Here is a 26,792-nt window from a genome sequence, read left to right on the forward strand (position 1 = left end):
CAAACCCTAATCTAAGGTAACCCTAGAAATCAAACCCTAACCAAACCTTAACTCATTGTAATCTAATCGTAACTGAAAATTGAAACCCTTTAATCTAATCCTAAATGAAAACTTAAACCCTAAGATTCTAATTCAAAACCTAATCTAAATGAAATCCTAAAATCAAATCGTAATCTAAAACAAACCCTAGAATCTAACTGTAACCCTATAAATCAAACCCTAACCTAAATCTAAATCAAACCCTAATCACATGTATGTACCCTAATCTTTAACTCAAACCCTAATCTAGAAATCAAACCATGTAATAAAACCCTAATCTAATTTCCTAACTGAAAACTCAAACCCTAATATTTACTCAAACACTAGTAATTTATTTAAATCAAACCCTAGAATGACGAAACCTAATCTAATTATAACCCTAGAAATCAAACGCTACCCAAACCCTAATCTTTAACTCAAACCCTTTAATCTAAATTGAAAACCCTTTAAATCAAACCCTAACTGAAACCAAGTAAGTAATGTACAACCGTAACTAGGCAACCAAACCCTTTAATCTAGAATTCAAACCCTAAGCTAAATCATTTGAACCCTAATCAAACCCTAAAATCTTTAACTTAAATCCTAATCTTAATCATAACCCTAATCTAACTAGAAAAGCCTAACCTATTTCCCTAACTAGAAGTGAAATCCTAATCTTTAAACCCTAACTCAAATTGAAACTGTAATCTAGAACTCAAGTTACCCTAACTCAAACCCTAATGAAATCCTAGAATCAATTTGAATCCTAGTCTAATGCAAATCCTAATCTAACCACATAATTTTCGTATAAGTCAAACCTTAACCAAACCCTTAGATCTCTATTTATCAAACCCTAGAGATTTCATGAGGTAATCTTTATGTTGAAAACCCTTTAATGTAAATCATTTGAATTGTAATCAAACCTATTTCTAATCCTAACTGAAAACTCAAACCGTAAACAAACCACCTATAATTAATGCAAATAGACATTATACAATAGGAGAATGGGTGAAGTGAGATGGTGTGAGCATGTTAATGTTAACTTTTATTCTTCTAGGTTAAATTTGACAACCACCATCTACATGTCAAAAGTTTAAATCTTATTATAAATAGAATATACTTTTAAAAATAATTTAACAAATACCACATAAAATATTTGTTTAAATTATAATATTTTGAGATATAAATCATCCATTTTTTTAGAAATTAAAATAAAAAGCTTAAGTTAGTAAAAAAACTAAATAAATGGAGATAAACAAAATATAGATAATTTTAGATGTAGTAAATTAAATTATTATTATCTTGTAGTGGATATCAATTAGCATTTCTTTAGATAGATTTATTTAAGATATCTATACTAGTCTAACTCAAACCCTAATATAAATCTAACCCTAACTCAAACCTTAAGTAATTTGTACGACCAACCCTAACTAAACCCTTTAATCAAGAATTCAAACCCTAATCTAAATATTTTTAGACTATAATCAAAGCATAATATTTAACTGAAATCCTAATCTAAAATTGTAACTCTATTAATTTCTAACAACTCAATAACCCTAACCTAACCCTAGAACTATATTTGAAACCCTAATCTAACCCAAGGAGGTTTAGAACTTAAATTGAAATCCTAATCTAACTCAAACCCTAATGAGAAAACCCTAATTAATTATATCTTAACTTCAAACTCAAACCCTAATCTAAGTTCTCAAACTAGATAATGTAATCCTAACTGAAAACTCAAACCTTTAGATCTAGAAATGAAACCCTTTAATCTAACTCAAACTCTAATGTAAGATTTTAGGTAACTGAAAACTCTAACCCTAATTTCTTTAACTCAATCTCTAATGTAATCCAAAACTGAAAAATCAAATCCTTTTAAACCTAAATAAAATCCCAATCAAACCCTACTCTAACTCATTGAACCCTAATCTAACTGTTTAACCCTAGAAATCAAACCCTAATAAAACCCTATAATCTAAATGAAATCCTAATCATTACCCTAATCTAACTGAAATGAACCCTTTAAGTCAAACCTAGGTACTAAACTTTAATTCCTAAAGTTTTAAAAACTCAAGTTCCCTTTAACTCTCATATATATGATCATATAAATTTTATTGGTATGTATGTTGTAGATTATCTAGACATGTGATGTATGTGATTAAATATATCTTTTAATTAAAATAAAAAATTGTGTATACTAGACTTATAGAGACATGTGTACATGTTATATATATATATATATATATATATATATATATATGTATTATATACAATTTACAAATTTTATATAAATTAGCTCCATCATTGTAAATATATGATTTCACACGATTAGCTTGCTCATCATCTTGAGGGGATTGATGAGGCTCCTTTTGTGACTCCTCCTATTGTGGCTTCTATTGTAGCTCTTGTTACAACTCCTGATGCAGTTCTTTCTATGGCACCTAATGCAGTTCCTCCTGTAGCTCCTCGTGTAGTTCATTGTATTGGTCATGGTGGGGCTCATGCTATGGCTCATGGTGGGGCTCATACCGTGGCTCATCATAGGGCTCATGGTGGGGCTCATGTTGTGGCTCCAAGTGGTGTAGGTCTTGGTGTGGCTCCTATTGGAGGTCCTGCACTTGTAGCTCCTACTGGAGGTCCTACTGCACCACCTCCACACATCAATATTGATGCATTATTTGCATTTGTAGTGTAGGAGGTTGTTAGATTAGAGTAGTCTATATTGTTCTTCGATGATGGTCTATGTAGAGATATATGTGCTACCATATGTAGGAGTTTATAGGATTGATAGCTAGATTTAGAGCTCACCATTCATTTACCCCTAACATATTAGCTGCCATACTAAGGAGCTTAGAGCTAAGATTTTAGGAGATGCATCTTTTGATAATGTCAAGAGGGTGGCCCCCAAAGATGTCATCAAACAAGATCTCTTTCCATCATATGAGGGTACATAGGGTAGGGTGAGAGGCTATCGAGTCACACGATGTAGAGATCCTATTATTGCTAGTATGATCTATCCTTTTTATTAGCTACACATGGTCGTTATCCTAATAACGACTGGATACCTCTTTATTTTACATAGCAATTGTACTCTAAGTTTTGCATGGGTCTCAACATCAACTACTTAGATATTCTAAATTATTGTATATACGGGTGTGGTTGGATCATAGATAGTGACCAGTATCATAGTGCACAATGTCTACCACCTCCAGATGTGAGACAATTTATTGGACAAATATTTCCTCCAGTGACTCCAGCACTAGCACCTATTGTAGATAGAGTTGTCATTGCTTTCTAGAGGGGAGAAATTGACAATATTGGACACATTGGATCTATGGATGACAATATCACATCTTATTCTCTTAGTCACTATATTCACACTCAACAGAGTCATCTAGGGTTGACCATCTTCAGAGGCATCTAGTAGCACTTCAAGAACCTCCTCTGATGAGGCATATAGAGCTGCTAGACTACCAGTACCAGGTGATGTTCATGCTCTTTTAGGATAGCACACACATATGGATTTAGTGCTATATTTTTTGGAGGATCTATGCCAAAGTATCAGTTATATTTCTGATACATAGGGGATGCCAGTTCACTTAGTGATGGATACCATTAGACACCATCAGAGCCCCATAGTTCCACAGGCATAAACAACACCAGTGATAGTCACAACACAACATTCTACACCAAGCTCACAACACTCTATCGATGACTCAGCCATACAAGTTGGAGATGTTAGGATCACAATTAAGGGCCTTGATGATTTTGGTGAGTAGTTACGAGGGCTATCTGAGATTAATACTAGTCTGAGCATGAGATTTTCATCACACATGGACATGTTATTCTGAATCAGTATTGATTCTATGCCATTACCCAACCAGTTACATAGTCCACTTCACTCATCATTACTAGTAGTTAGAGATTGTGGTGTTGAGGTTGGTACAATAGGTGTTGGAGTTTCAGGAGATGATGCTGGAGTATTAGGATGAACTAATGTTTTAGATAGTAGAGGTGCATTGATAGATGATATGATGGTGTTTGCTGATCATCCTCGACCTCTAGAGACCCAGGTACACACACACACACAATTTATTTTTAAATTTAAATATATGAAATTAAAAATTTAGCTCAGATAGATATTTAATTTAAGAACTATAATAAATCATGTAGGCATAGGTCGCTGAGCACATGATTACATCTAGTGTGGGGTCAGAGCATGTACGTCAAAGAGATGATTCTATTGAGGCACCCAATAGTTCTTAGGTACAAGTTTTAAATAGTTTGTAAAGTTATTTATGTTTCAAACTAGATATATGCACTCATATTTAATTTGAATGTACACACATGTGTGTCTATATATATATATATATGTGTGTGTGTGTGTGTGTGTGTGTGTGTGTGTGTGTGTGTGTGTGTGTTTAGATAGTTCTAATGTGTGTGTGTGTGTGTGTATGCAGGGCTTGGTTGATGCACCTCGACTACAGGATGTACATGAGAATTGATTAGAGGGTCATTTTTTTCATATGTGTCTTGAGGGGTCCCTCTAGTAGTAATAGATTTATATATATTTGATGCATTTATATATTGGAGAGTTTGTATATATTCTAAAGACTTACATACACATGTGTATTTTAGTACCTCGACGACATACATACATGTTTCACTATTTATTTGACTATTTAGTACTTCAATAGTTGGATGGTCACATGTATATGACTTTTTATATTTTTCTACATACATGTTTATTCAAGACTTACAGTTTGCATATGTATGCATTTCAATATCTAGTTATTAGATGTAGATGTTTATTCTTGAGACGCACATGTATGTGTATTTTTGTTTTTATTTTATTAGAACATTCTTCATGAATTAGATTATAGATTTTAAACTTTAAACTTTGTTGTGATCATTAAAAAACTTTATTGTGAACATATTTAAACTTTAGATTTTAGATTTTATTGTGATCATTATAAAATAATCAAATAATCAAATTTGTTAAATCAATTAGTAGGAAGTTAGAAAGATACATATTTGTTAAATTATCAATTAGTAGGGCTAAAGATAAATATTAGTTTTATGTGGATAAAAATATGCTAACTAGGTAAGCCAATACATTATTTTAAAAAACTTTTACAAAATATAATATTTAAAAACACATTAATAAACTAATAAACTAAGAGTATCATTGTACAATTTTAAAAACACATTTAATTCAAGATGAAATTCAATAGTTTGAAAAGAAGTTGATAAAAGAATTTAGGTAACATATTAAATTATTTTGGATACATATCTATCTAATGATTGTGTAAGTTCCAACTAACTTACATAGATCAAGCCCATTTAGATCAAGTTGTTATTATATTCATCCATGGTAATTGATATTATTAATTTATATAGTTTTTAATAAAATAATGATAACTAAGAGTATGATCATACAATTAAGAACACATTTAATTCAAGATGAAATTCAATAGTTTGAAAAGAAGTTGATAAAAGAATTTAGATAACATATTAAACTATCTTTGATACATATCTATCTAATGATTGTGTAAGTTCCAACTAACTTACATAGATCAAGCCTATTTATATCAAGTTATTATTAAATTCATCCATGGTAATTAATATTATTGATTTATATACTTTTTTAATAAACTAATCATAACTAAGAGTATGACCATACAACTAAAAACACATTTAATTCAAGATGAAATTCAATAGTTTGAAAAGAAGTTGATATTTAAGAATTCTAACATATTAAATTATCTTTGATACATATCTATCTAATCATTGTGTAAGTTCCAACTAACATAGATCAAGCCTATTTAGATCAAGTTATTATTAAATTCATCCATGGTAATTAATATTATTAATTAATATAGTTTTTTTAATAAACTAATGATAACTAAGAGTACGGTCATACAATTAAAAACACATTTAATTCAAGATGAAATTTAATAGTTTGAAAAAAAGTTGATATTAAGAATTCTAACATATTAAATTATCTTTGACACATATCTATCTAAATATTGTATAAGTTCCAACTAACTTGTATTGCTTATTTATATCAGGCTGTTATTATTAAATTCATCCATGGTAATTAATATTATTAAAATATATACATTTAAAAACACATTAATAAACTAATAAACTAAGAGTTATGACCCTGTATAGTAAACTAACAACTTTAAATTAATTCAAATTATTATAAAATAAATCTCAAAGGTCAGTTCAACCATGATGTACACTTATAACATCTAAATCTTCTCATGATCTTCACTATCTAGTCTCCACTTGCGACGTATATGCTTAAATTTGACTAGATGCAGACAAAACCTAGTAGCAATGACCAGGTGGTTGTATTGTAAAACCTTGTTGTCAGGTTGATAATCAACAGTGTATTCCATGTTGGACTATTTTGTCTTGCTTCAAATATGTTCCCTCTATTAGAATAGAACCTGCACCACAAATTTAAATATTTTAGAATTTGATAGATATAAAGTTACCGAGATATATATAAATTCATATATATACATGCACACATGTATGTATAATACTTATGGGGAACAACATTTGATCACTTTCTTCAAGATCATATAACTTTGTCCTCTCTGCAGTACATTGCAATAAATAATATCTGACACCTTCATGATTTCCAGGCTCAACAATCACTACAAAGACATCTCCTACATAAGAAGTATACATACATGTGTATAGTATATATAAGATAGTTCAAATTGATAATTAAATAGCAAGTTGAGATTAACTGACAAGTTGAGATTAATTTTTATGATACTTACCCACTTTTACCAATCCAGAGATATAATTATAATCATAAAAAATTAATGGAATATCATTAAAAAATTTATCATCTTTATAAAATGTATCAGTAACATCAAGTGGTACCAAAATCCATGCACCTGTATATCCACATGTTTGATTGATGCATTTTTGATAGCCTTCATCAATACAACTATCACAAAAACATGAGTATTCTCTTGTCTTTAATGTCCAATTGTAATTATCTGTACTCATGACTAAATCTTAGGAATGTGTCTTTTTTATCCTCTTGCAACCATGCATGTCTTTTCTATTAACACTTGAATGTTCATTAAATTTAAAATATGAACAAATTAAATTTAAACTTCAACAAATTGAAAGATTAAACTTAACAATAAAATTTTATAACTTAATTGGATAAAATTTAAATAGATGTACACATCCATACCTATTATCTCCCAAAAGACTCTATATGGTACTTGTTGACTTTTTGTTGATGATGTCCCAACCTGATCTGATGCAAAATGTGTCTTACACCATTCAACAACATCATGTGAATCATTTGCATGAACTCCCTAATAATTTATTTGATACTTTCACAGAGCACGTTTGATGCAAGCTCCAACATCATCATGTTCACCTTTTCCATGGCCACTCTCAAAGAAATTCCATATGTGTTTTATATTTTCATTGTGATGATATTTACATAATGCATAAAATGGTCTAGATGATTTGAATTGTGTGGCACATCCATCAGACCAAACATAATGTTTATCAACATTTATGTATCTTTATTTCAAATAAGAAAAGAACATATTGAAGCAATGTTCTACATAGTGAATGTCATGCTCTTTATCATCACTTATATAAAAATGATATTCTTTTTTAATTACTTGTGCTTGAACTATACTCTGAAAACCATCCAAATCTAACTGTGCATGTTTATAACAAACATGTACCATAATAGTGACCTACTTAGAAAAGAAATAATTTGATTGAATTGCTTTGTAATGAACAAAGGAATAGTTCCTTGAAAAATCAACAATTGATACAATCATTCCAAGTGGGAAATTATCTCTCAAAGTTTGAAACTGTTGTGCTCGCCACTTTGCAAAAAATGTGTAATGAATATAAGGTTGAATCAAATTCTTAAATTTATCAATAAATGTTACAATAGGTAACTCCTCTTCAACATATTCCAACCATTTTGTCTCTTTCCCCAACTTTGTTTCATTCTTCACATACTTGTAACTTTTGTAATTCAATTTTCTTTTACATCAATATTTTGAATTTCCAAAGGAAATAGAGCCAATTCACCACATGTTTCACATAATCCTTTAATACAATTTATTTGACCAGCTAGATCATCTATTTTGTCACATAGAATGGATGATATAAACTCACTTCTCCTACTAGGAGGAGTAGCATGAAAACCATATGTGTCTTCTACAAACTTTCAAAATACCTGCTAGTGGAGATCAAATTCAATATGATGATGATAAAAACATGTTTCAAACACTTTGTTTGACCTCACAACATATGGCTTCAATTTTTTAAACAATGTTTTCCCAAATTTTACAATACAATGTTCAGTACAAAATAACACATATAACTCATGTTGTGTTGTGTCCAACCAATGTTTTGTATGATGTTCATACTGACTAGATGCAACATTATGCCTAGTAAAATCTCTACTATTTGATGAAGGACGAGTGTTATCAATCCAAAATGATATGACTAAATTTTTTAATACCTCTTCAATCCTATCAAAATGAGGTTCTCTACACATGATTGTCCAATTTCCCTCCATAGTACTGTCATTCATAATTAATCTTCTCTTAACATATTCTCTCATTATTTTCCTACTAAAACCCATTTTAGATGAAATTGAAGATATTTTTCTATGTTGGGTCATATTCTTATTTATAACAGACATCAACATCACTTTTCTTTCCATGGACTTATCTTTAGTTCAAGAGTGGTTTCTTATGTTTCTCAAACCTTGTTTAACAGTTTCAATCACATTAGTTTGCATGCTAGAAAATCTTCTCTTCTTTGATGTTGTGTCTACACCTAAAAATTTCAATGCCCCTTGCAACTTCTTTTGTGTAAGCAAAAGTGAAAGGAACTGAGCTTCTTCAAGTGTTTCAATGCTATCAAATTAAATCACAATTTCTTTAATCTTCTTATTCATTGATCTTTTCTTAGACAAACTTAAGGGTTGAATAGTAGCTGCAAGTCTTCTCAATTTATCCACATCCATTTTAAGTAAATGATCTAAATTCTTATGAGAAATACCATTCTTTATAGATTGGGAAATATTTATGAATTCATCCATACTAGTTCTTGCACTTGATCCTAACCCTTCTCTGATTGCTATTACTAGAATTTCTACAGGGAGCAATCTTGATCCTTCTCCAACATTCATTGTTTGAGATTCAACAGGGAAAGATTCTAACCCTTCTCTGACTTCTTTTATTTGAACCTCTGTAGGGAGTGATCTTGAACCTTCTTCAACATTCATTGTTTAAGATTTCATAGGGAGTGTTCCTGACCTTTCTCCCATATGCATTTCTTCTACTTTTGTTCAGCCTTCTTCAACATTTCCTTCACCTTGTTGATTTTCTACAAAAAAATTATAAATAAATCAAATTAGATAAAAAATAAGATTGAAACATAATTAAATTCAAGACCATAAAAATAAAAAATTAATATATATAATTAAAGACCTTGTTTAATGCAATGATAACATGCCACAGTCTTTTAAAGATTTCTTTGTTCTACTTCATCAAATCTCTTCCTTGCATATTTGTTTTTCCTTCCTTTCTTATTTCCCATTAAAAAATCATTAAAAAAATAATTTACCCTTTCCTTGATAAATTTCACATAGTAACTGTATAAAAATGTCACAATAACAAAATGTATGACTTCACTATTAAAAAATCGACCTATCTACAGGTGACGACAACATGTTTTTTGTTTTTTCCATGTCCACACAAACATGAATTATTTTACATGTTCGGGCAAACATATCAACTCATGTTTCTGGTGAATAAAAAACTTAGACCCACATGTTCGCCTGAACATACGTTCATGTGAACACCTTTTACATGTTCGGGTGAACATTATGTTTGTACGAACATAAAAATTTACAAAATTTTCACCTCTTTTTTGAAAAAAATAAAATTGGCTCTTTTGGCACCCAAAATTGAAAATGAATAATCTCCTACTATAAAATAAAAAATGCCAATTTGTGCTACTCGGAGCAAGCTTTCCAATGACTATAATTGTAATACATATTATATTCATTAAGACTTTTAAATATGAGTTTATCTCATTATAGATTCATTACCGATTGAACATCAATTGACTTTGACACTTTAGGAAAATTAGTAAATTAGGTCAATTTTAAAAAAAAAATATCTATGAAATAGGTTATTGAGATAACTTTGTATTAAAAGGAAAAGATTTATGATAAATTGAGTTCATGTTATTTGTGTCAAAATGAACGTATGTCTGAATTACGATTGGTGTCACTTCAAAACTTCATAAACTATACAATATTCGACCAAATTGAATCAAACTAAATGCAACCTCTAGATATTGATGTTACAAACCCAACACTGAAAGAATTACCTAATTATCTTTTCTAAAAAATAGTTATGTGTGTCAAGTGGATTGTCACTCTTTAAAAATATTTAATTTTAATATGTACCAGTTTTTGGAGGAGAAGAAAAAATTGACTTAAATATATATATATATAATTAAAAAATATAGTTACAAAGTAGGAATAAAGTACTAGAAACCATTAGTTTATGTCATCTTGAAATTTTTCATAGTTTTAGAGATATAGTCACTCGAATGTAAGGTTTCTTTCAAAAATATTGATTTCAGTGCCAAAATTGGTCAAAAAGTGGAACCCATTATTGTGGGATCACCCTAGTGTGTATGAGAAAAGAAAATAGAGAAAGATGGATCAAATATGCACAAGGGTGAATATAAGAGTGTGTGAGTGAATGCAAAGCTAAAGGAGATAACTTGCACATATGCTATTGATTTTGATAAGTGATGGTTTAAGTATTGTTAAAAGGTCAAGGTTGAATGGTTGAAGAGTTTCCAAATGAATAAAAAACATAGATGAAAATGGGAAGCTTATCAACAAATCATCACATGAATCGAATAGAGATCTAAACTTACAAAGTGAGTTTTAGTAATACATATCAAAACCTACTATTTTTCTTTTTAATAATTGTAAACAATTTGTATTGAAATCCTTTTAAAAGAGGTTGACCTAACAGTCTATCTAAATCCTCTAACAAGGTGACATTATAAATGGAATGATCAAAGTCCTCTAACAAGGCCATTCCTAATAGGGTGATTAAATCCTTTAAGAAGGTCACAATTAATAGTGTGAATTATATACCTTTAACATGGTTGGTTCTTAATAGGGTTCACTTCGAAAGAGTGAAAAAGTGGTGACATGTTGCTAGTAGTCTTTCCCAAATTAGTTTTCCACATTAAATCCTAGTATCAAACCTATGTTGAATGCTTCATATGCTTTTAAATTTGATGATGTTTTGATTAAGAAACACATGTTATGTTTAAGACAATAATTTTTACAATAGAGACTAAGAAACAACAAGATAAAAAAAATAGTGAGTGTTTATGTTTTAATTTTCAAACAGTACTTAAGGAGCTTGAGTAACTAATTCACTCCCTACTCTTAGTTATTCTAAAAATTTCTAACATGGACTATAATATTTAGGTGAGAAAATCAAGAATGGATGGATCTAATGAAAGACCACCTAGGGTAGGCCATTTGAAACCCTAGCTCTCCTAGGTTAATTTTGTCTTGTAGTAGTTTTAGAAAAATAAAAAATAATAGGACATTAAGATTACTAATAGTGTGTTTAGGTGTTTAATATATCTAGTTTAGAAGTTGGGAGTTAGTTGTCAAGTGTTGACACAATATTGCTTACATTGCCAAAAGTTGCTAAGTTGTAACTAAGTGAGAAACTTGGGTCTTAGAGCCTCCAATATAGATATATGAGTCATGAAAAATATAGGGAGTCTATTTTTGTCCCAATACATAAATGTGGAAGGTCCAAGGAAATTTTTAATCAATGAAGCAAAAAATTGTCCAATTTTTGCAATGTTGTCATGACAATAGTTCTTGAAAAGTTGCACAATGACTCTTGGTAGTATGGAACTATTTGAATAGTTGGTTCATGAATTTGGTGAATATTAGTCCATTTACAACCTGATCAAGGGGTTGATGAACATAACTTAATATTTTTTCTAGTAATATAGCAAATAATTTTTGGTGTATTCATTGACACATTTTTCTTGCAAGTGGAGTAAACTTATTTTAATGGATTGATCACCATCTCTACACATGTTAGGAACTTAGTGTATAGTGTAAATACTAAATTTGGAGGCATGAAAGATGGTTTTATATTTTTAAGACCTTTCCCTATGTGAGTCAACAAGTACCTAGCTAGGAGCAAGATGAATAATAATCGAGTGAAACATGGGTGGATGGATTGAGAAGTGTGATTTTTGGATGGATATGTTAGGCATTGTGGAAGGTAAAGTCAAGGTGGTTGAATATATGTCAAGCCAGAATAAGAGAAAGAACCTTTATGTGCTAATAACCTTAAGGATATAGGCCAGTTTGGGGTTAGGGTTGTACAGAAACCTAGAGCACCAGAGACCCACAAAATCTTGTAGCATTTTCAAAAGGGTTTCTTTTATGGTAATTTATTTCTAGGGTGCTTAAGGGTGTTTTTGATTAATTTTGCCAAAATTGCATTAGTAGGCCTAATTGGGGCTACTAGGCCTACTAGCCCTAGTTTATAGGGATTTGGAGAGATTGTGTAGGAAGAAGGGTAAAGAGTTGTGAAAACTTACCTAAGAGGATTGAAATGAAGATGCCTAAGACCCATCTATCCATGGGAATTCTAAACTTGGAGTTTTGAAGACTTGAGGTGGATTTGGGAGAAAAACATAATATAAATTATAGAGGGAAATCAACTTGGATGGTGAGTTTCTTGTGGACCAGAGATTAGGTTTGGATATCCTAAGGTAGAGGGTGTTTAGAGAAACCCTTGAGGACTAGAAGTTCTCCTAGAGTAGACCTAGAAACTAAGGTCTAGTCAAGAACCATACAAGTTAGGGTCTATTGGAAACTCTCCATCAAATTGGTATCAAAGCCCTACAAAGATTGGGCAAGGACATAGTATATTTTAGAATGTGTAGGTGAAATAAGCATGGCAAGAAATAATGAGTTGGATAAGGAGATGACGAAATAGAAAGAGGAGAATAGGCTCCTAAAGGAGGCTCTAGAAGCTATGAAGAGAAAACTAGAGGAGGTGGCAGAAAAGACTAATAAAGTCAATGAAAAATTGCGAAGTTAAGATGACAACTAAAAGTCAATAGGCATTGCTTAAGAAGTACTTGCACCTAATATACCATTATAGGAAGAACCTTTCTTGAAGGTATTCAAGGATTTAGGAGGAAAGACATTGGAGGAAAATGGATTATGTAATAGCAAGATGGAGCCAAAATTGGTAACAGATTGGATAGAGGGAATGGAGAACCATTTTGAGTGTGAAGGAATCTTAGAAGTACATAAGGTTAAGGCAGATAAGTCTAGAATGAGGGGATTAACTTTGAATTAGTTGAAGTTCTTACAGTAAAAAAAGGGAGAAACAAGGAAAGAATCCTATAGCTTCTTGGAAATCCATGGAGGCTAAGGTAAGGGAGAATTACTTACTCAAGGATTATGAAATTCAATTACATAAGAAAAGGAAAAGTCTTAGACAAAAGGAATTGGATGTGGCCACTTACATTGAGGAATTTCATAGGTTTTGTCTAAGATCAAGAGTGGAAGAGGATGATAGCATTAAGGTAGCTATATACCTTAAAGGACTTAGATGGAGCATACAAGAAGAGCTTAGTCTAATCCAAAAATCCTATTAGCTAGCCCTTAAGATGGAAGAAAGGGTAAGAAGAAAAAAAATACCCAATCCAAGGGTAGGGGTAGAGGAAGATATCCCAGAGGAAATAGAAGGGGTTATGGTGGTAGAGGTAGCAACAACAGTTCACAAGGTGAATCTAAATTTTTAGAGTAGAGTGGAGACTCTAGTTCAAGAGGAGGTTCAAATTGAGGTAAATGTTTTGGATGTAATAGAGGTAGAGAACATAAAGGCTCATCTTTCAAAAATATGAAATGTTATAATTGTGGCCAATTAGGACACCCTACTTATAGATTCCCTAAGAAGGGTTCCACTTCTCAAAAAAAAAAAAGAGTCAACTATACATAAGAGAACACTAGAAGTGTAAAGTCACTAGAGGTAAATATAGACCTGAAGAGTGGGGAAAACCTAATGTTTAGAAGGATTTTGATCAAAGAACCAACTAAAAAGGAACCCAAGAAAAGAATGGCACTATTCAAAGTAAAGTGTAAGATACTTGATAAAGTATGCAAAGTGATCATAGATCCAAGGTCAATTAATAACATCATATTTGAGGAGGTAGTGAATAAGTTGGGATTGGTAAAGATCCCTCATACCCATCCTTATAAGCTCACTTGGTGGAATAAGGGTTAGAATGTTTTGGTAAAAGAAAAAGCATGGGTAGAGTTGTCTATAGGAGGCTATATGGACAAGGTCTTGTGTGCCACATTACCCATGGGTGCTTGCCACTTACTATTGGGAAGACCATGACATTATGATAGGAAAGCCATCTATAATGGAGAAAACATCTCCTATTCTTTTAAGAATGGAGTTACCTATCATATTTAGTCAATAGTTAAAGAGAATAATGAAAAATAAGTAAACCCTAATGTGTTGTTAGCTAGTTGAAAGAAGTTTTGAGTGATCTAAAGAAGGATGAAAATGAGATTATGATATCCATTATGGTGAAACCCAAGGAGAAGGCCAAGTCAATCATAGAGCCATTACCTACAGATGTTCAGAAATTTCTTGAACTATTCAAAGACATAGTTGGTTATGGGAATTCTACTACATTTCCACCAGAAAGATCCATTAGCCATCAAATTGACCTAATAAAAAGGGTCTTCTTACCTAAAAAAGCTACCTACAAGATGACTCCTAATTAGAATAAAGAGATTACAAGGCAAGTAGAAGAGCTTCTTGACCAAGGTTTGATAATAAAGAGCATCAATCCATGTATAGTACCTATGGTGCTAGCCCCTAAAAAGGGAAGAATGTGGAGACTATGTAATTATTAAAGATAAATAAATAGGATAACCATTAGGTATATGATTCCTATCCCTAGAATAGAAGATCTCATGGATTGTTTAGGAGAAGCAAGATATTTTACTAAGATAGAATTGAAAATTTCTTTCCAAAAAATCAATGTTAAGGAGGGAGATGAATCGAAAACAACACTTGAAAAATTAGAGGGAATGGTTAGTAATGCCCTTTGGGCTTAGTAATGGACCTAGCATATTCATGAGATTGATGAATGAAGTGCTCAAAGACTTTATAGGTAATATTGTAGTGGTATATCTAGATGATATATTCATCTTTATTAAAACCAAGGAAGAACACTTGAAGAACCTAGAGGTTGTCTTAAAAAGTCTACATGAAGAAAAGTTAGCCATAAATATAGAGAAATATAAACTTATGAAGAAAGAGTTGGTATACTTGGGGTTTTTGGTTGCATAAGGAAGACTAAATATGAATGCAAGGTAGGAGCTATTTTGCGTTGGCATACTCCAAAATTTGGGACCAAGGTAAGGAGTTTCCATGAGTTGGCTCATTTTTATAGAAAGTGTATAAGGGTGTTGAGTGGGATTTGTGCACTAGTCCTAGATATTGTCAAAGAAGGGGTGAAGACCAAGTTTAATTGTATTGATGAGGCCAATAAGGCATTTGAAGTGTTGAAGCAAAAAGTGGCAACCCAACCTATCTTGGTTCTTCAAAGCTTTGATAAGCTATTCACTATAGAGTTTGATGCAAGTAATGTTGTAGTGGGGCCAATGCTTAGCCAATGTAGGAAACTAGTGGTATTTTTTAGTGAAAAGTTAAATGAAGGCAATAAGAAATACCCTTCTTATGATTTGGAGTTATATGCATTGATTCAAGCCCTAAACAAGTGGAGGCATCATCTACTACCTAAGGAGTTTATAGTATTCATAGACAACTAGACTCTACACGCAACATAAATAGAGTCATGGCAACATCAAGTGGGTAAGGTTTCTGCAAGCCTAAACCTTTACTATCAATCACAATAAGGGATAAGCTAATAAGGTAGTTTATGCACTTAGTAGGAAATTTATCACTTTTAGTGAAGTTTAGTTGAAGAGAATTGGATTGCAAATCTTGAAGGATCTCTATAAGGGCAATGATGACTTTGTAGAATCATACAAGGTATGTGTAGAGTTTAACAAAAATTTCCATAGTCAATATGTAGACTAAACTTTACAAAATGAATTTCTCTTCAAGGGTAGTCAGTTGTGTGTACCTAGATGGTCCACATGAGAGAATTTTATACATGATGTAAGAACAATGGGAGTCTTAGTGGGAAATTAATCTCAACAAGAAACTAGATTTGGTTAAGAGGTTCTACTATTGGCCTAGGATGCAGAGAGATGTAAGGAAGTATGTGGAATTTGTCAAAGAGAAAAGTGTTAGAATATTTATAATAAGGGGGGAGGGGGGGGGGGGGGGGGGGGTGGTGGGTGGGTGTGGGTGGGTGGGGGGTAGGAGTGAATCAATTATCCAAGGAACATATATACCAACTGAATAAACAATCACTTAAACAACTTCAAATCTTATCATTCCACTGCTCGATCTCTATTGTAAAATTTCTAAGCAACATCAACTAATGGTTCATTATCCTAAAATAGAAGACTTGAAGAATGTAAACATTAATCAATACAACATTACAACAACATCCACACAAGTTTGACACTAGGATTTAATGTGGAATCCAAATTTGGAAAAAACCACAAGCAACATGTCACCAATTTTCACTCTTCTGAATTGAGCTCTATTAGGGGCCCAACCCTACTAAAGGTTACAAAACACATTATTAAATGTGACCTTGTTAAAGGATTTAATCACCCTATTGAGAGTGGCCTTGTTAGAGGACTTTAGAACATTCTTTTACAATGTCACCCTATTAAAGGATTTGCATAGGATTGTTAGGTCAACCTTGATTAAATGATTTCAAATACTATTATAGTGGTTAAAAAGTAACAACTAGGTTTTGATCTATCAAGTACAACTCACTTTGCATGTATAGATCTCTATTCAACACTTCACACTGAATCACTATCTGGCCTCAATTCTCATATCTATCTTTGATGCTTGGAAACCCTTCAAAAAATCACTCTTCATCTCAATTCTTCTCAACCTTATGCTTATATTTTCTAGTCAATATCATCAAGCACTGATCCAGCTTTACACGAATCCATACACAGGCACACACACATGCTTAATTTAGGTTAGGTCTTCTACCTCATTAAATATTTAATTTTTATCTTTTTTCTCTCTTAAACAACACCATAGATCTTAGGGTTTATGATTAGATTCTCCACATACAATGAAATAGCCATTTCATTTATTCTCTTATTTTCTAGAGGTTTCTCTTATAATTTATCCCTTAAGTCATTTTCCTAATCCTCTCATGGAATTAAGTGATCTAACTCATTGATCCTTATCTTCAACATGCTTTATGTAGTCACTCTCATGTTTGCAGTTTGTACCTTGTTTGTTTTGATATGAGATATACTTGTTACTCAAGTTATACTTTGATTTCAACAATATAGATGTTAGATTGCTATGTTGTTTAGTTGATAATATTTTCATGATGATGCAATTTTGAGATGACAGTATTTTTTATGATGATATTTGGTTATCTAGTATTTGGACATATCTCTGATCATGTTTATGTGTTGGATTTAATGCTATGGTAATTTATTTCATTCTTGCTTTGTGATGCTTTATGCGAATGCGAGTGATGTAAATGGATTATTTTGGTATATTTGAATAAATGGTTAAATTAGGTATTTAAAGTATCTATTTCTTTGACTATGTTATCATATGCAATTGAACTTGATCATGTGTTTTCATGTGCAGGATTTATATCCCTGGTAGTGGCACATGGAGTTAGTGATTTAGCTATTTATTTGACCAATGTCATCCTGTATGATTGATGTATCTTATTTAAGTATTTAATTTAAACCTTTTGATGATTTAATTAAATATGAAACCATTTGCATTGTGTGATTAGATCTATGAATGTGTCTATGCATTTACAGGTTCACATTGTCGCAAAATTTGTCAAGGAAATTTCTATGATTTTGGGTTTTTGAGCTTTATTTTAATTGATTTAAATTTCTAGCAACTTTCCTATAGATGAATTCCAATTACTTAGAATAACCTATTTTCATTTGGGTTGATTGGGTTTTTAAATTGGTTCCCTGGTTATCTTTCCTAATTGATTATTTACTCAAAAAGTGAATAAGTGTCTAAAGAGAAAATTAATTCCTCACTTCTTACTTTTGGATATTACAAATTTGAGAGCTTTTTCCAAAATCCTCTTTTGGAGGATTACATTTTTGTTCTTTATGACAGCTACAAGTGTGAGATCTTTGGAAGATTAGTCTCGTTGGATCTTTGCACTTGATTTGGCAGCTTCTATGAGATATTTATTTTATTGCGTTGATTACTATTTTTACACTTTTGGCTATCAGGTAGGGATCTTCCATTTTTGTGTTCCAACTTTGTTTCTAGTAGCTATTTTTTAGGAGGCTAAGAAAATGTTTTCCCCTACATTTTTGAGTGCTAGTTATGCCCGGTTGGTTGGGTAAACATTTTCCTATTTTTTGGGAAGAGGGTTTGGGGTTTCAAACTGTTATGCTAGTTGTTTTTGCATATAATGTCTGAACCTATATTTTATTGGATTTTTGTGGCTTTTTTACCCTAAGACCAAATAGGTTTTGATTTCAAAGTTTTTAGTTTTGAGGTTTTTACCTTGTTTTGCATGCCACTTAGTTTTCTTGGGTTTTCTTTGTATGATGTTGGTAATGGACCTGTATCATCCATAAGATGTCAGTTAGACCATTGTCACATTTTTATGTTGCATTGGGATGCATTCTGCATCCATCCTCTCAAGTCATTTTTAGGTTGAGTGTTATATTTTTTCTTTTGTTCTCATCCAGTCCTTGTGTTATGACTCTTCATGATGGTGGTGCACCACACATGAGCACATTTACATTCATTTGTCAGCTGTCTTGTGAGGCCTAATCTTCTGTGGTATTTTTGGGAGTTATGATCATTTGGGGTTGGGTTGGGAATATGCATGCCTACAAGAACTCATCATTGGATGAACATTGGTAGGAAAGGGTAGTACCATGGAGGGGGCTTATATCTTGTAGCTTCGTGATCATTATGCCTAGAGAGTTAGTAGAGGAAGTTTTAAAAAGGTGATAACTAAATAAAATACTAGGTGGTAATAAATCTAAGATAATAAATGTACAAGTGTGAGAGCCTTTCATTGGGAAGTGGAACCACATGATATCTAGCTTGGGCTTTTCGATGCCAAGTGTCTCTATATGCATTGAGCCCGTACATAGCTACCCATTGAGTGTCTGATAAGGACCTATAGTACTTGCATTGCCTTATGATTTTGATTTTAGTCATCTTTACTATCTACCATGAATTTTAGCCATGGACACTTCCTTTTTTTTTGTTTGTGGTTGGATCATTATCTCCATCAGCACGGTGGGAGTGGACCTATGGGTTTCACATGGTTGGAAGCATAACTACCTATAACACTCCTAGGGATAAATGTACAGAGATAGTATATTATTCTAGTGTGACTAGTGCTTGATGTTCATTTGGTAATTCTATTTATCTAGAGTATGTCTCCTTGTGAATTATGGATTCATTGGAATAATTGGATATCATGTTTAGATGAAGTTAGTAATTTTAACCATTCCTTTATTATGATGTTAGCATATAGTTAGATGATGAGAATTTACTTAGTTGGAATATATTTTTCTTTTTTTTTAGCATGTTTAGATGTTCTTGTTCTTATGATGTTATTACGCTATAGTAATGATGCACTCATTAGACAACTCCCAATATCTAGTTGGTAGTTTTGGATATTATGCATAGGCGATGGCTAGGATCTTCAAGGTCTCATGATGCTATTATGGTTGGGAGGAACTGTGAAATAGATTAGTTGTTTTTGTACATTGCGATGTTGCTTTTAGTACATTTCTTTCTTGTTTAGATTAGATTTTTGGTTGTATTTCAATTTACTATATTGTGTTCAAGTGTCCAAGCCTCAATTTGAGGATCTAGTACTCCCTAATGTAGAGGTTTTGACTCTCTGTTTTATCCCTCTATTTTTCCTTGGAGCATTTCTTACTTTTCCTTAGTGAAAATGTTCCAACATTCCGTGATACTTATGAAGTATTGCATGCCCAAAGAAGAAATATTGTGCAATACTAGAAAGTATCACATGCCTAAAGGGAAAATATCACGTGATACTAGAAAGCATCATATGTCATTTGAAAAACTATAATACCACATTGGAAGAGTGTCACACAAATTTAGAAGTATTACCCAGACCTAGAAAGTACCGTATGCCCATTATAGAAATGTTGTACAACACTAGAAAGTATTGCACAGTGCTATATGAAAGTGTCACCTCAGCCTTTGGGAAAACCTATTTGGGTGGACAATAGACATTTTTCATTTTGTATAAAAGTTTTTTAGAGGTGTTTTGACTACCCTCTGGTGTTCTTGAATCCATTAGAATTGGATTTTTAATTTGGAATGTTTTAGAATCGAAATCATTGGTGTCTTCTGTTGTTTGTCATTTTTTGTTAGTAGTGGTGTTTGGAAATCCATTGGTGTTTGGATGGTTGTTTTATCTTCCATTGCAATCTTTTAATCCTCCTATGTTGATTTTTGTGTGCATCCATACCTATTTAAAAAAATATATCTTGGCTTGTATTGAATCCTTGTTCTAAGGATCTCTAGGTGGGTCATTACATCTGGTATTAGAGCCCAGTAGCAACATTGGGATCTCTATGTTATGCTTCCACTATGATATTGTTTCCAGTATGTGTATTATTATCTTATGATATTATTTTGATATCTTGTTGCAGTTCATGCTTGCAACACTAATGTTTTGACATGTGATTCTAACCTTATATTGTTGCTTCCATAGGGATGCCTCCTACACTTAGACCTAGTGGTCAGGGTAGTAACCGATGGGGTAACTATAAATAAGAGCACCAAGAGGAAGAATGTCAGGTTGCTGGGCGAGAACAAGGTAACAATGATCAGGTTGGCATTGGGGCACTAATGCCTTTGCTTCAAGAGATCATACCTCAATTGAGGCCTTTTATAGAGGAGAACCAATGTAATAGGGGTCAAGAAGAGGGATCTCATCATGGAGATTCCTATTGGTTAGAGCATAGGGAAGAAGAGGAACGTGACCAAGAGTGTGAACATTATCATACACCACCTAGTAGTAGAAGGAACCAATGGAGGGGTTGTGGTTGGGATGATGATGATGTCACCTAGGTGGAGATGATGCGACAACTTCAAAGGTCTAAACCACCACTATTTGATGGCCAAGGGGTAGGGCTCAAGGTTGAAACCTGGTTATTGGATATGGGGTGTTGTTTTCCTTTATGACCCTATGGAAGCAACATAAAGGCCCATTTTTCTATCACATAGTTGAGTGACCATGGATCTATTCGATGGGATATGGAGAGTGAGAAGCTCCATATCGATGTGCAAGATTTCACTTGGGAGATCTTTGAGGAGAGGTTTAGAGAGGAATTCCTTTATCCATAGTATTGTGAGGCCCATATTGATGAATTTCATGAGATCAAGAATAGGAATATGATGGTGGCTCAAAATGAAAAGTGATTTCTTGGGTTGAGGCAGGATTTGAGTTACTGTCATGATGAAGCACTCCTCACCCAACACTTTTTTAGGGGCCTTAGGGAATATATCATTGGATATGTCCATGTTTACTAGCCAAGGATACTTCTACTTGCCATGGAGAAGGCAAAAATTCTTGAGAGAAATATGGCTAGGGGGTTCAATGGTATATCACATTCTCAGAACTAAAGTGCATGAAATTCAGGGTAGAATGCTCAATTTTCTTAGTCCTAAGGAAAGGGCCAAACCTAGTCAACACCCACTCAGGGTGGATACCATCACAAGAATCAAATTGGATTTTGGTTAAAGAATGGAAAAAAATAAGGTATCTTAGGGAAGAAAAGGGATGACTAGGGCCATGGACATAAGTCTTAGCAGGATCGCCCTCCTTAGAGTAGTAACAAAAACTCTAGCAAGGGAAGTGCACCATATTCTAGTGCTACTCAAGGTGGTCATGGAACTGTTTCCAAGTTTGTGGGAAAATGCTATTCTTGTGGCCAACCTAGCCATAAAGCTTTGGGATGCCCTTTTAGACCTTCTTTAGGACCTGAAAGAGGTGCAAATAGATTAGAGCCTATTATGGGAGATGCAAGTAGAAGCCATTGAGTCTTTGTGGTGGTTGATAACCGCTAAGCTGAGCATCAAGGTACCATATTCAAGGCTATAGGTACGTTGTATGACATTTCATCTTTAGTATTATTGGATGGAGGTGATTTAGATTATTTTATTTCACCATCTCTTTTTTAGCGATGTCAGCTAGTGATAGCATGTTAGGTTGATAGGTGGTAGGTTGAGATAGCTACAAGATCCAAAGTGGCTATAGACTCCTTGGTTAGTGGTTTTAGATTGAACTTGGGTAACTTCACCACCACAGTGGATCTTCATATCCTACCTCTAGGATCATATGAGATTGTGTTCAACATGGACTAGTTAGTTGCACGAATATAGATTTCTGCCATAAGTCAATTCAATGTGTTGATGACATGGGTGGGTAGGTGGAACTTTTAGGGGTCCAAAGACTAGTCTCACTTTAGATGATCTCAGCTAATTAGATAAAGAAAAGTGTGTAGAAGGGATGTTAGATGTTTATTGTTTCTATTATTGATATTAAGGAAGCCAAGAGTTGTACAGTGATGCTTGATGATCACCCACTCCTTCATGAGTATGTAATGTATTTATTGATGAGATACAAGGTATGCCACCTCAACGTAAAATTGATTTTCTGATCAATCTCATACTAGGAGTGGAGCCAATTTCATGAGATCCTTACTACATGACTACTCAAGAGTTGAGAAAGATTAGATTATAGCTAGAGGAATTGTTGGCCAAGGACCATATTCATCCTAGTATATCCCTATGGGGTGCACTAGTCATCTTTCTAAAGAAGAAAGACAGATCATTACATTTATGCATTGGTTGCCAATAGTTGAATAAGGTGATGGTGAAGAACCGATATCCTTTTTCAAGGATAGATGAATTGTTTGATTAGATGAAGGGAGTGTGAGTGCTCTCAAAGATTGATCTTAAGTCAGGATACCACCAGCTTTGTATTCAGAAGGCTAACATTCATCGAATAACTTTTCTTATACCATAAGGGCATTACGAGTTCATGATTATATCCTTTGGGTTAACAAATGCACTATTAGTATTTATGAGTTTGATGAATGGATTATTTTGCATGTACCTCAATTAGTGTGTAATTTTATTCTTGGATGATATATTAATCTATGCAAAGACTATTGAGGAACATGAGGCCTATTTACACTAGGTGTTGCAATGCTTGCAAGATCATTAGTTCTATGGAAACTTGAGTAAATATGAATTATTCTAGTCAAAGGTAAAGTATTTGGGGCATATCATCATTGGTGATGGTATTGTGGTGGATCTGAAGAAAATACGCACTATCATAGATTGGCCAATATGCACCAGTGTTTCTAAGTTTCGTAATTTCATGGGATTGGTGAGTTATTACCATCATTTTGTGAAGGATTTCTCACATGTGGCTCATCCCATAACTTCTCTTTAGTGAAAAGGGAAGAGGTATGTTTGGGTAGACCAGAGTGATGTACCATTTATTTCTCTTAAGGAGTGTTTGACTAGTGCACCAGTCCTTGCAGTGCCTAATCTTGTAGGTGATTTTATAGTTTGCACAGATGTTTTGTTAGAAGGTGTGGGCGCAATGTTGATGCAAGATGGTTGAGTAATTTCGTATGAGTCTAGAAATCTTAATAACTATGAGCTCAAATACCCCACCCATGATTTAGAACCTACAACCATAGTGCATACTCTTTTTCATTGGAGGCATTTCCTTTTGGGACACATGTTTGAGTTGCATAGTGATCATAGAAGCTTGTAGTATATATTTACTCAAACAAACTTGAAAGCATGATAGTTTCACTCGATGAAGTTCTCGTGTGATTATGAATTTTATGCTCACTAGATTAAAGGGAAAGAAAATGTCATCACAAATACCTTGAGTAGGACACAACATGAGATATCAATTTTTTCATTGGGAGTCAATTTGTGAGGCTATAGCTTGGAGGATTTTCCTAGTGACACATGGTATTGGGAAGGGAGGACAGAGATCGAGTTTGGGTGTACCCTTGAGGGGAGATTTTTAGGTTATTTTCTTGAGTCCAATGGACTACTATGACACTTTGGGTGTGTCTATGTACCAATGTCGGGTGATCTTCATACCTTGGTTTTTTCAAAAGCACATCATGCATCATATTTTGCACATCCCAACATCAAGAAGATGTACGGTGATGTTAAAAAACTATAATTTTGGGTAGGGATGAGGCATGATGTTGCTGATTTTTGTTGCTCAATGTCTCAAGTTACAAAGAGTGAAGGAAGAGCATCAACATTTGGCTAGTCTTTTGCAACTGCACACCATTCTAGAGTGGAAGTGGCATACAATATCTATTGATTTTATCACTAGGTTTCCTATGTCATAACAATGACATGAGTTTATTAAGGTGACAGTGGAAATTTTTTCCAAGGTAGCACATTTTTCACCCATGAGGACATCCTACGCAACTTCTTCTTTAGGTCATATTTTCTTGGAGGATATTGTTTGTTTACATGGGATACCTCATTGGATTATTTTGGATAGAGATCCAATGTTTACTTTAGTACTGTGGATGTCTCTCCAGCATGCTTTGGGCATGCAACTCAATTTTAGTTTGGCTTATCACCCAGAGATCAATGGTCAGATTGAGAGAGTGAACATGGTTTTAGAGGATATGCTTTGCATGTATATGATGGATAGGTAGGTGAAGTTGGAGGATTAATTATACCTTGCTAAGTTTTCTTGTAACAATGGGTATCATAGTTCTCTTGGCATGTCACATTTTCAGGCCTTGTACGATAGACCATGCCATGCCTCTTTGAGTTGGGGTCATTTAGAGGACCAAGTACTTTGAGGTCAAGATATAATTACGGAGCAGCAAGTTGTTTTTATTAGAGAGCATTTGGGTACTATTCAAGATAGGTAGAAGAAGTATGTAGATTTCCATAGGTTGGATTGTCACTTTTTTGTTGGTGATAGGGTGTTTTAGAGAGTGCGTTCAAGGAAGAGCCCCATTGGTTATGGGAAAGACTCTAAGTTGGTGCCATATTTTTTTAGACCATTTGAGATCCTCAAGAGGATCGGTCCTATTGCTTATTGACTAGATTTACCATCAAGACTATCATGCATCCATGATGTTTTCCATGTTTCTATTTTGAGATAGTATTTCCTGATGTGACCCATGTTCTTGATTGGGATGCCTTACATGTGGAGGATGAACAACTTTCTTTGGAGCCCATTCATATCCTTTAGCATCGAAGAATAACTTTGAGAGGTTAGGACATAAAGCAGGTAAGGGTCCAGTAGGACCTAAGTGATGATACCTCTGCTACTTAGGAAGATGCTACGTGGTTGAGAGATTTGTACCCCTATCTTTTTGCAAGCTTCTAGGAGTAATCTTATGCCTAGGGGGGGAGGATGTAGTGGGTAAAAGCACAAACCTATGTCACCCTTTTGTAAAGGAAAAGGCTAACAAAATTATTACTATTCAACTTCAATGGAATAAAACTAATATTATTATTTAGAATTTGAAAATGAAGTAAACTAGTGAAATATGTAGAAATACAAGAAGTTTAATATTATAATTTTAAATAATTATTTGAAATAGGAATTGATGTTTTTTCCTAATTTTTATAGATGATTTTTTAGTTGCTGAAAAATGCTAAAAATTAGGGTTCTAGGTCCCACCACACAATTATATGAAAATGAACTTGTTTCCCTTTGATCTCAAACTATGTTGTAGAAATTTAAAACTAGTATAAAACATGCATTTAATAGACATTTCCAATTGGAAAAGTGTGAGACCACATATAACTTAGCTAAAATAAATTTATCTAGATCATATGTTTGAACAAAATTGATTTTTGGATATAAATATTCAAATTTATTTGTTCTAATAAGTCAGCCTAAAAGGTGCAACTTTGTACTTTTACCCATTGCCTCTCATGTTTGCAGTCTATAGCTTGTTTGTTTTGATCCAAGAGACACTTGTTACTCATATTGTGTTTTACATTTGAGATGAACCAAGGGTTAGATGTTATACTTTGATTTTAGTATCATAGATGTTAGATTACTATGTTACTTAGTTGTTCATATTTGCATGATGATGCCATTTTGAGATGACAATATATCTTTTGATGATATTTGGTTATCCAACATTTGGACATATCTATGATCATGTTTATGTGTTGGATTTAATGCTATGGTAATTTACTTCATTCTTTATTTTTGATGCTTTATGTGAATGTGAATGATGTAAATGGATTATTTTAGTACATTTGAATAAATGGTTAAATTAGGTATTTAATGCATTTATTGCTTTGGCTATGTTATTATATGCAATTGCACTTGATCATGTGTTTTAGTATGCAAGATTTATATCCCTGGGAGTGACACACAAAGTTAGTGATTCAACTGTTCAACTTACCAATGTCTTCCCTATATGGTCGACGTATCTTATTTAAGTGTTTAATTTAAACCTT

The sequence above is a fragment of the Cupressus sempervirens genome, chromosome 3 (assembly GCF_028749045.1).
Source record: "Cupressus sempervirens isolate cs-2001-9-10 chromosome 3, ASM2874904v1, whole genome shotgun sequence".
Classification (NCBI taxonomy): Eukaryota; Viridiplantae; Streptophyta; class Pinopsida; order Cupressales; family Cupressaceae; genus Cupressus; species Cupressus sempervirens.